This window comes from Molossus molossus, unplaced genomic scaffold, assembly GCF_014108415.1.
Source record: "Molossus molossus isolate mMolMol1 unplaced genomic scaffold, mMolMol1.p scaffold_m16_p_3, whole genome shotgun sequence".
NCBI classification, from domain to species: domain Eukaryota; kingdom Metazoa; phylum Chordata; class Mammalia; order Chiroptera; family Molossidae; genus Molossus; species Molossus molossus.
Window position 1 is genome coordinate 103,436,285 of NW_023425366.1, and position 12,007 is coordinate 103,448,291.

A 12,007-nucleotide genomic window follows, 5' to 3' on the forward strand; every position below is an offset into this window, starting at 1 on the left:
CAGGGAGCGCCAATAGCATAAAAGAAAGAATCTGTAAAGAAAGTAGAAGAAAAAAGTCAGTGAATTTGAATACAAGTCATTTGAAGTCATTCATTCAGAGAAGAAACAGAAAAAAAAAAATTAAAGTGAAGAATGCTCGCAGGACTAATGGGGTATCATAAAGTAATCAATATAGTCATTATAGGAACCCCAGAGGAGAAGAAGGGGCAGGGACAGAAAGCTGGTTTAAAGAAATAATGGCTGAAAACTTCCAAAGTCTAGGGAGGAATACAGAAATTCAGATTTATGAAACTCAAAAGTCCACAAATAGGATCAACCCAAAGAAGATTACATCAAGATCTGTTATAATTAAATTATTAAGTCAAAGACAAAGATAATTTTTAAAACAGCAAGAAGAAAGTGACTTGTCACATACAAGGGAAGCCCCATAAATCTATCAACAAATTTCTCAGCGGAAGTTTTGGTGCTAGGAAAGAGTGGGATGATATATTCAAATAGTGAGAGATAAAACTGCTAACTGGTATTACTATACCCAGAAAAGCTGTCCTTCAGAAATGAAGAAGAGATAGACTTTCTCAGATCACCACCAGACTTGCCTTAAAAAAAAAATGTTAAAGGGAATTCAAGTTGAAACAAAAAGAAACTAATTAGTAACATGAAATCTTTGCAAGTATAAAATTTACTGATAAAGATTAGTATATAGTCAGATTTAGAGTACTCTAATACTTATAACTCTAGTATAAAAGTTAAAAGATGAATTCAGTTTGTGTGGCTCAGTAGACTGAGAGTTGTCCCATGGACTGAGAAGTCCTGGCTCAATTCTAGGTCAGGGCACATGCCTGGGGTTGTGGGCTCGATCCCCAGTAGGGGGTGTGCAGGAGGCATCCAATTGATGTTTCTCTCACACATAAATGTTTCTATCTCTCTCTCTAAAATATTAATAAGAACTTTTATTTTTATTAAACTGATAAGAACAGATACTACACTTGATCTTAGCCAAAAGGCCGAGAAGCAATTAAAAAAACATATTTGTTAAAAGATAAAAGCATTAAAATATATACAATAATTTGCTCATGGATACACAGCATAAAAATATGTATACTGTGACATCAATAACATAAAATATTGGGGGGGAGTAAAAGTGTAGTTTTTGTATGTGATTGAAGTTGTTATCAGATTAAAATACTGTTAAAACTGTTATATGTTTTATGTAAGCTTCATAGTAGCCACAAAGAAAAAAATCTCTAGTAGATACACAAATATAAAGAAAAAGAAATCAAAGCATACCATTACAGAAATAAATCAGATCACAAAGGAAGACAGCAAAGAGAGGAAGGAAAGGAACAATGAACTACAAACACTCAGAAAACAATTACCAAATGGCAATAGTAAGTCCTTACCAACAATAATCACTTTAAAGTTAAATGAATCAAAAGACAGAGTGAATGAATTAAAAAAAAAAATCTATGTCCAACTATATGCTGCCTACAAGAAACACACATTTTTTTTTCAGCTTCATTTTGGTTTTTTTTGGTTTTTATCCTCACCCGAGGACATTTTTGCATTTATCTTGAGATAGAACGGAGGGAGAGAGGGAGGAAGGAAGGGTGAGAAACATTGATGTGAGACACATTGATGTAAGACACATCGAGTGGCTGCCACCCACATGACCCCAACCAGAGCCAGGGACAAACTGCAACCAAGGTACGTGCCCTTAGTGGGAACCGAACTTTGGACTCTGGTCCCTGGGCCAATGCGACGGACACTCTGATCACTGAGCCAAACCGGCCAGGGCTCATTTTGTATTTTAATTGTTCACTTGACCCTCCACAGCAGGGGTGGAGAACATCTGGGCCTTGGGCCATATAAGCCCTGCAAAATCTATACCAGCTAACATCGCACGCCTCACCAAAGAGAAGCAGTTCCAGCTTAAACATTTGACCAAATATAGCAGGCTAATTTTTCAGTTGATAATTTTATATGGCCCAAAATTGAGCCATATAAATATCCAAATGACCCTTGGTATAAAAAAATTTCCCCACCCCTGCATAGCCTTGAATACATGAAATTTTAGAACCCTCACTTACTTAACTGATAAGCACCCTTTAACAGTCTATAGCAGTGATTTTCAACCCGTGTACCTCAAGAATTTTTAAAATATGCAATACCTGATTATTTAGTCAGGGGCATTGACCTCTGTAACCTTAGATTGTCAAATAAAAAAATTACAACACCCAACACAACAATAGCACTCTAGTGTGAATGTCCTGCAAGAGACTCACATCTTGCTTTAAAGAAATACATAGGCTAAAAGTGAAGGGATGAAAAAAGATATTCCATGTATTTGGTAACCGAAAGGGAGCAAGGGGCCCTGGCTGGTTTGGCTCAATGGTCAGAGCATCAGCCCGTGGACCAAAGAGTCACAGGTTCAATTTCCGGTCAAGGGCACATACCTCACTTGCAGGTTTGATCCCCAGCCCTGGTCTAGGGTTGTGCAGGAGGCAATCAATGTGTCTCTTTCACATGGATGTTTCTCTCTCTCTCTCTCTTTTTCTCTCTCTCTCCTTCTCTCCCACTTTATCTGAAAAATCAATGGAAAAATACCCTCAGGTGAGGATTTAGAAAAACGGGGGTGGGGGCATGGAGCAAGGGTGACTATATTTAGATCATATAAAATAGAAGTTAAGTCAAAACTGTCACAAGAGACAAAGAAGGTCATATAATAATAATAGGGCCAATTCAACAGAGAGATATAAATATATACTTATGCACCCAGCATCAAAGCACCTAATTTATAAAGAAACTTTGACAAATCGAAAGGGAGAAATAGACAGCAATACTATAATTGTAGAAGACATCAGTACCCCACTCTAACTGATAGATTACCCTAACAGAAAATCAATAAGGAAACAGAAAAACTGAGTAACACTTTAGAACAGATGAATCTAAGAGACATATACATAACTTTCCATATAACAGCAAAAAAAATAAATATTCTCAAGAACACACAGAACACTTTCCAGGACAGATCATACATTAGGTCACAAAACAAGTCTTAAATGAATTCAAGAAGAATCATTCTATGTATCTTTCTGAGCATAATTAAATGAAGCTTGAAATCAATAACAGCAAGAAAATGGGGGAAAAAAATCTCAAATATATGAAGACTCAACAACATACTCCTGAACAACTATTGGGTCAAAGAGAATATTAAAAGGGAATTAAAAAATATCTTGAGCCCGGGCTGGTTTGGCTCAGCGGTTGGAGTGTCAGCCTGTGGACCAGAAAGTCCCAGGTTTGGTTCCCACTAGGGGCACGTACCAAAAAAAAAAAAAAAAAAAAAAAAAAATCTTAAAACAAAGGAAAATAAAAAAACACATACCAAAACTTATAGAATACAGCAAAAGCAGTTCTAAGAGAAGAGTTTATATAAATTAATTTCTAGATTAAAAAAGAAGAAATACCTCAAATAAAAAACCCAACTTCACACCTCAAGGAACTAGAAAAAGAAGAACAGTGTAAGTCCAAATAAGCAGAAGAAAGGAAATAAGTACTAGAGCAGAAATAAATCAAATAGAATATAAAAAAAAGAAGAAAAAAATCAACAAAACTGAAAGTTGTTTTTTTAACAAAACATGAACAAAATCAACAAGCTATTATCTAGAATAACTTTAAAAAGAGAAGACTCAAATAACTACAATCAGAAATGAAAGAGGAGACATTATAACAGATGCCTCAGAAATAAAAAGGATCATAAGGAACTATTATGAATGATTTCATACCAACAAAAGAGATGATCTAAAAGAAATGGATAAATTCCTAGAAACCTACAATCTACCAAAACCAAATTGAACAGACCAATAAAAAAATAAGAAGATTGAATCAATATTAAGAACTTTGCTCCCCAAAAAAGAAAAATCTGGGACCAGATGGCTTCATGGATGAATTCTACAAAACATTCAAAGAAGAATTAATATTAATTCTTCTAAAACTCTTCCAAAAAAAGAAGAGGAAACACTTTCAAACTCATTTTATAATGCTAGCTTTATTCTAATGCTAAAGCTAGACAAAAATACTGCAAGAAAACTATAGGCCAGTATCCTTGATAAACGTATATCAAGGAAATCCTCAATAAATATACAAGCAAACAAAATTGAATAACATGCTAAAGGGTTATACAGCATGAGGTAGTGGGATTTACCCCGGGATGCTAGGATGGTTCTACATATGCAAATCAATGTGATACCTTGCATTAACAAAGTGAAAGAAAAATAGCATAATCATCTCAATAGATGCAGAGAAAGCATTTGAAAAAGCTCAACAGCCCCTCATGATTGAAATTTCTCAACATAATAGTTATAGAAAGAATTTAGTTCAACACAGTGAAAGCCATACATGAAAGGCCCACATCAAACATCATAATCAATGGGGAACAAGCAAAAGCTTTCCCTCTAAGATTCATTAAAAGGCAAGGATGCCCACTTTCACCACTTCCTTTCAATATAGTATTGAAGTCCTAACTGGATATGCTCAGACAAGAAAAAGAATAAAAAACATCTAAACCAGAAAAGAAGAAGTAAAATAATCTCTGTTTGCAAATAATATGATCATATATGCAGAAAACATTAAAGATTCAACAACAACAATAAATAATTCAGTCAAGTTGCAGTACCCAAAATCTACACACAGAAATAAGTCATGTTTCTAAACACAAACAATAAACTATATTAAAAGGAAATTAAAAAAAAAAAAAAACATTTATAATAGCAACAACAACAACAAAAATACAATACTTAAGAATGAACCTAGACAGGAAGATAAAAGGCTTGTACACTGAACATTCTATATTGATGAAGGAAATTAAAGACGACACAGGTAAATGGAAATACATCTCATGTTTATGGGTTGCAGAATTATTATTGTTAAAATGTACTTACTACCCAAAAAGATCTACAGATTCAATGAAATTCCTATCAAAATCCCAATGGCATTCTTTACAAAAATAGAAAAATATCCTAAAACTTATTTTGAAGCACCAAAGACCTTGAATAACCAAATCTTGATAAAGAAAAACAAAGCTGGAGGCATCACAGTCCCTTATTCCAAAATATATTGCAAAGCTATAGTAATCAAAACAGTATGGTACTGGCATAAAAATCCATAATAAACCATTGAAGGGGAGGAGGAGAGAAGCCCAGAAATAAATCCACATATCTACAGTCAACTGATCTTCAACAAAGATGCCAAGTACACACAGTGGAGAAAGGATAGTCTTTTCATTAAATGGTGCTGGGAAAGTGGAAATTTACTTTCAGAAAAATAAAATTGGACCCTTATCTCACACTACATACAAAAATTAACTCAAAATGTATTTAAGACTTAAACATAAAATCTGAAATACTAAAACTAGAAGAAAACATAAGGAAAAAGCTTCTTGACATTGGTTTGGGCAACACGTTTTTAAATATGACACCAAAAGCACAAGTAAAAAAACAAAAAACAAAAAAACCCGAAATAGACAAGTGGGGTGACATAAAACTAAAAATCAATCTCCTGCAAAAGATTGAAAAGGCAACCTGTGGGATGGAAGAAATAATTTGCAAACTATGCACCTGACCCAACATCCTATCCAAAAAATAATAACCACAAACAAATCATTAAGCCTCATTTATTGAGGTATTTTGTCAAGCACTGAGCTGGGTCACTATAGGAGTTAGAGGTAGTATCTGTCAACAGGGTCACATGAGCCTGGCTTTACAACTGAAGATACTGAGCCCCAGATAAGAAAAGTGACAACACAATTTATGTGGGGAGGTTTGACGGCAGGGTACCTGGCTACGGAGTCGCAAACCCATCCACAGAGAACTGCAAAGTAACCGCAGTCTCTATAACATCCACATGGCCAGCCTTCCCCAGACTCCAGGTGGACACCACATTCACCCTCTGTGTGACCCACAATGGGCAAAGTGGTTGAGAACATGGCTTCCATTCATCCGTTTTGGTGTCATGTAGCCACAGGCTAACGTGCTCTGGGATGTAGATTCCATATCTTCCCCCTGAGACGTCTTCGTGGTCCTGAAATACCATTCTCACCTGCCAAGCTCTTCTAACACTCTGTCCCAGACCCTGGAGAGACTCTTTCAAATGCAGGAGCCTCGCGATAGCCACCCAAAGTAGAGAAGAGTTCCGACATCAGCCTGCCTTCTTCCTTAAAGGCAATCTGGACTTGGAACAGTGCGACAGGAACTGAACTCACTGTGGGGGCAGGAGCACTGCGTGGGGGGCAGGAGCAGGGTGGGAGTCAGGGGGCCTGGCTCTGCGGGTTGACATCGGAAACACAGCCACTTCAGAGCTTGGTTACTTACATAATATCAATGATATAAAAATATATTATTTATTATAAGAATTGGCTTATGTGATGATGGAGGCTGAAGTCCAACAGCCTGCCACCCGCAAGCTAGAACCAGGGACGCCAGTGGTGTAATCCAGTCCGAGTCCGAAGACGTGGGAACCAGGAGCACTGGAGTCTGAGGACAGAAGGATGAGCTGTCTCAAGCAATGAGAACAAATGTGCCCTTGCTCTGCCTTTGGTCTATTCAGCTCCTCAGTGGACTGAACGATGCCCAGACTCCTTAGTCAGAGTTGCTGTACTCAGTCTACCAACTCAAACGCTAATCTTCTCCAGAAACATCCTCACAGACACACCCCAAAATCCTGTTTGACCTGCGAGTTGGGCATCCCTTAGCCCAGTCAAGTGGACGCACAATGACCCATCGCAGAATTCTCCCTTATAACATGATCAAGTTGGAACGAATGGTTTATAACATGTGCTTTTTAAAAAGCTGAGTCTGTGATTCTCATTCTAACCACACTGCCCAGAGTGTCCTGACCTTGTCTCCGCCTCCTTGTCCCTTTTCTGAGTCCACCGTAGTCGAGAGCCCTGCACATCTGCCACAGCCATTGCCACTCTGTTGCCTGAGCCTGCTAGGTCTGCTCTCTCCTGGGCACGATGCCTTTTTGTTCTTTCTCAGGTCTGTGAGAGGAGCCGGGCTGTGGTTTGATCTGATAGCCCTTGCTCTGCCCACCCAAAGCCTGCTGCTCGGAAAATCACAGGTAAAGCTCCTGACAGCATCGTTACCGTGAGTCAGCATGCTGTTGCTCAGGCCTGGCATAATGGAGGGAGTGAAGGGGGTAATTTGCTTGAACACACTCTCCTGCAGAATAATTACTTTGCAACCCACACACGTTGGAGGGGTGGGTAGAATTCCTCTTGACCCAAGCACAGGCTTCTTTGTCATCTTCTGTCTGAAGAAAGACAGCTCCTCCATAGGCAGAGATGAAAGGGTGAGAAAACAGATGGAAAAGCAAATAATGCAGGGAGACAGGATGTTTTTTGCATCATTTGCTGCTCAAAGGCTTTCTTTGCCATTGGGATGACTAGACGGCCACACGCTTCACTGTTTTGGACTTTGACACAAGCCCAAACAGGAGCACTCTCTAGCTTCAAAGCAAGTGAGTTTAGCAGAAGGACAGTGCTGCTGATGGAATATGAGAATTTCACTTGTTCTTGGGTGTCTCCCAACCTTTTGGATTATTCCAAAGTCTTCTCCCCCACTGTGGTCTGTTAGCACCTCTGCCCTGTGTATGAGTCTCAGCTTGGAATACCATTTGAGGAGCAGACCTCATCACAGAAGAAAGAGCACTGCGTGAGGAACCAGGGAACCCGGGGCCTGGTCCGTGGGTTGACCTTGGAAAAGCAATCAGCCACCCCAGGCTTTGGAGTCCTTTCTTATAAAATTGTAAAGTTGGAATAAATCACATTCTTCAATTCTGTTTCTACTCCACTGCCCAGTGTCCTGCTGCCCGTACCCCTGCCTCTGCCCCCTGTCTCTTCCCTGGGTCCACTGTGGTTCCCAGGGCTGGCTATCTGAAGACAGGAAACACATACCACTGTTGAAGACCTACCACTACAGTCTCAGTTATTTAACCCAACCCAACATACAAGTACAAAAAAAAAAAAAAATTAAAGCCAGCCCCGTGCAATTACAACCATTGTGCTCTCTTTACCATTCATATGGTAATAAATATCGAGCTTCTACTTTGGGTCTAGCTTGGCACCAGGCACTAAGGAGAACGTGACACGGCCCCTTCCCACATGCAACTGAAGGTTCACTTGAAGATGTTCAACCCTCATCAAACAGGGAGGGAATGACTGAGCCTTAGCATGAGAATAAACAAAGTTTAAAGAACGAGAAGAAGCTACTTTGTCAGCTTCTGGACCCTGCATCCAGGACCAGGTTGAGGATGGGATATATGAGCTAAAATCACTGCTCTGTTTGAAGACAGGAGCTACAGGAAGGCTTATTGAACGTGCCCATGAAGGGGGGCAGACGTGGAGAGACGTATTCGGGAGCGAGGTGGGGGTAAGGCTGGGCCTTTGGGGACGGGTGGAATCTGGCTCGGGAGAGAGAGCCACAGCAGGAGGGCGGGCAGGAGAGGCCCCCAGAGTTGAGGGGGGAGAGGATCCTGCCGTCTGCTGCAGAGATTTATATGGGAAATGAGGGGAAGTGATGTGGACACGGTTATCCTACAAATACAGCACTGTGCTCGTTAAAAAAAAACTCTCTTATCTAAGTTATCTCATTTAATACTTATAATGTCCCTCTGAGCAGATCTTACTTCTTTTTTTACAGATGAAGAAACTGTGACTCAGAGCAGTTATATAATTTGCCAACAGTCACAGAGCTAATAAAAGAGTTAGAGGCGGAATTTAAATTAATGTTCTTTTTATTCTGCAGTGCTTTGAGAGACAGATTATAGTGGGCCTTAAATGAGAGGCCAGACACTATGTGCTAGGCACTGTGCGAGGGACTAGGTTTGGTCGTCTATTGTCATGGTCAGCCATTCCAACAACTCCTCACCGTGTTTCAACACTTTCCCTCTGTGTCCCTGCCCCAGTCTGACTTTCAATTATAAACTCATCCAGAAAATAATTGGTTGAGCAATTATAATATAACAAGCCCTAAGCTAGGCCTAAAGGAAACATACAAATGATGCGCTTCCCACTTTAGGTCCAGGAATGAAAAAAAATCAAATAAGGGGATAGAGTTGACATTAAAGGCTCTGAAATAGATGCAAAGTTGATATTGAAATTTGATACACAATTGGAATGGCATTTAAAATAATTGGTGCTACCACAAAAAAACAATACTAATTGGCGCTGAGATAATTAGTAAATAACTTGAATCCCTACTTGTACACTAATTAGATAGATTCCAGAGGGACTAGAGAGTTAAACAGAAAGAATAAAGAAACCATTAGAAGAAATTGTAAGATCATGTTTCTCTCTTTTGATGGGTAAAACCTTTCTACCCGTAAAAGCAAGGGGAGAAATCCTATAAAGATATCAATAGATATAACTTCACAGCTTTAAAAAAATGTACACACAAAGGAAAAGACTGTCGACAATCCTGGTGGAGGTCTTCCAGGGCGAGGCGATGCTGCGAGTCTGCAGCTGAGCGACGCTCTTTGCTAGAAACCCGGCGATGATGGATAAAACACGGGAGAACTGAAAGGCATATTGAGGCTCCAGGACAGGACACACATTTCCGTGGTTCGGACACAGCAGAAACACAAGCTGGAGCCGTGGGCTGGCAGGGACCCGAGTCCAGACCCAGACTGACAGTGGAGGATCTGAGCTAACATGACTTCTCTTGAAGATAGGAGCTGAGTAGAGCTTTCCTGAGTGTGCTCATGGAAGGAGACTGAAGACAAAATGTTGTCAAAGGAAATTATTTTCATATCATATGTCCTATAAGGGACTTGGATCTAGATCACAGAAAGAATTCTTCCAATTCAATGATAGAAAGACAAATAACCCAATCAAAAAATGGGCAAAATACTTGAATAGACCGTCTCTCCAAAGAAGATACCCAAGTGGCCAATCAGCACATGAAAAGGTGTTCAACACCATTAGTCATTACAGACATGCAAATTAAAACCACGGTGAGATACCATTTGACACCCGCTAGAATGGGTGTTATAATAAAAAAGATGGATAATAACAAGTGTTAATGAGGACGTGGAGGAAATAGAAGCCTCGTACATTGCTTGTGGGGATGTAAAATGATGCAGCTGCCTTGGAAAACAGTTTGGCAGTCTCTCAAAAAGCTAAACCTAGAACTGCCACATGACGAAGAGATCCCAATTCCAGAGATACACCCGGGGAACTGAAAATATATGTCCACGCAAAAACTGGTGCATAAATGCTCATAGCAAGTGATGCGGACTGAATTGTGTGCCCCAAAATGTATGTGTTGAAGCGTCAATCCCCAGCGTGATGGTAATTGGAAGTGGGGCTTTTGGGAGATGATTAGGTTTAGATGAGGCCATGAGAAAGGGCCCCCTGATGGTATTAGTGCCCTCATAAGACGAGACACCAGAGAGCCTGCTCTCCCCCCCCCCCCCCACCTACCCCTTCCACGTGAAGATACAGAAAGTGTCCATCTGCGATCCAAGAAGGGAGTTTTCACCAAAATCCAAATGCTGGCACCCTGATTTCAGATTTCCAGCTTCCAGAACTGTGAGAAATCTAGTCTATAGTATTTTGTTATGGCAGCTTGAGCTGATTAAGATGGATTTTGGTGCCAAGAAGTGGGGTACTGCTATAACAAATACCTAAACATTTGGAAGCAGTTTTGGAACTGGATAATGGGTAGATGTTAAAATAGTTTTGAGGTGCATGCTAGAAATATGAACAGTAAGAGTGATTCTGGTGAGATCTCAGAAGGAAACAAGGAACATCTTATTGAAAATTGGAGGAAAGATGATCCCTGTTATAAAGTGTCAAAGAATTTGGCTGAATTGTGTTCCAGTGTTTTGCAGAAGGTAGAATTTGTGAATGATAAAATTAGATGTTTAGCTGAGGAGATGTCTAAGCAAAGTGTTCCTCCTGACTCCTTATAATAAAATGCAAAAGAGGAGAGATGAATTAAAGAAGAAATTGTTAAGTAAAAAGAAACTAGGACTTGAAGGTTTGGCAAATTTGCAGTCTATTCATATTGTAAAAAAAAAAAAAAAAATGAGAAAACTTGTTCTGAAAATAACACTGAAGGTTTATCTGATTAAACATTTGATAGAGATTATGGGTACAACTCATGGACTTAATCATCTATCTCTGCAAAAGCCAGGCATAGAGATGGCATTATACCAACAAAGACACCACCAGTTTGAACTAAGGGGACAGGATAGAATGAAGGACTTCTTGGATCCCACAGGACTGGACTATAGAGATATTTTGCTATGAATGTGCACTATTCTGCATAAACAGGGAAGAATGATTCCGAAAGTGATTCAGAGATCACCAGGGCTGCCTCCTTGGTTTCAAAGAACAAGGTTATCACTTCAATTTTGACAGTCCAGACAAATTCCACCCCAGAACCTCAGGGGTAGGGCTACCCCAAACCTTGGAAGTAGGGCCCTCCCCTGGCAGAGTCTTGAGGGCATGACCCCTGCCTAGTAGAGCCAAGGGGATGGGGTTGCCACCCCAATGGGTCACACAAATGGGACCACTGCCTCGTGGGTCCAAATGTCAGAATACTGATACAAAGAAGAATTATTCTCAGACTGTGAGATTTTAGTGGAATTTGTCTTGCTAGCTTCTGGGCTTGCCTGGGACCCATTACCCTATCTTCTTTCATATTTCTGTCTTGGAATGGGAATGCCCATCCTATGTCTTCACACCATTGTACTGCGTGTAATTTGTGTGGTTTCACAGATTCACAGTTGGAGGGGAGTTTTTCCTCAGGATGAATAGTACTGATTTCATCTTTATCTGATGATATTTAGATGAGACCTTGGACTTTAAAGTTAATGCTGGAATGAGTTAAGGTTTTTGGGGCTATTGAAGTGAAACTAATATATTTTGCATGTGAAAAGAACATGAATTTTGGGTGACCAGAGGCAGAATGCTATGGAATAAGTAGTGTCCCCCACAGATTCATGTGTT

The 12,007-nt window shown here is 39.8% G+C and overlaps 1 pseudogene; it reads right to left on the bottom strand.

The window, feature by feature from the left end:
• Positions 1–865: 865 nt before the first annotated feature.
• LOC118643078 lies at positions 866–1,016 on the bottom strand (annotated as a pseudogene).
• Positions 1,017–12,007: the final 10,991 nt, after the last annotated feature.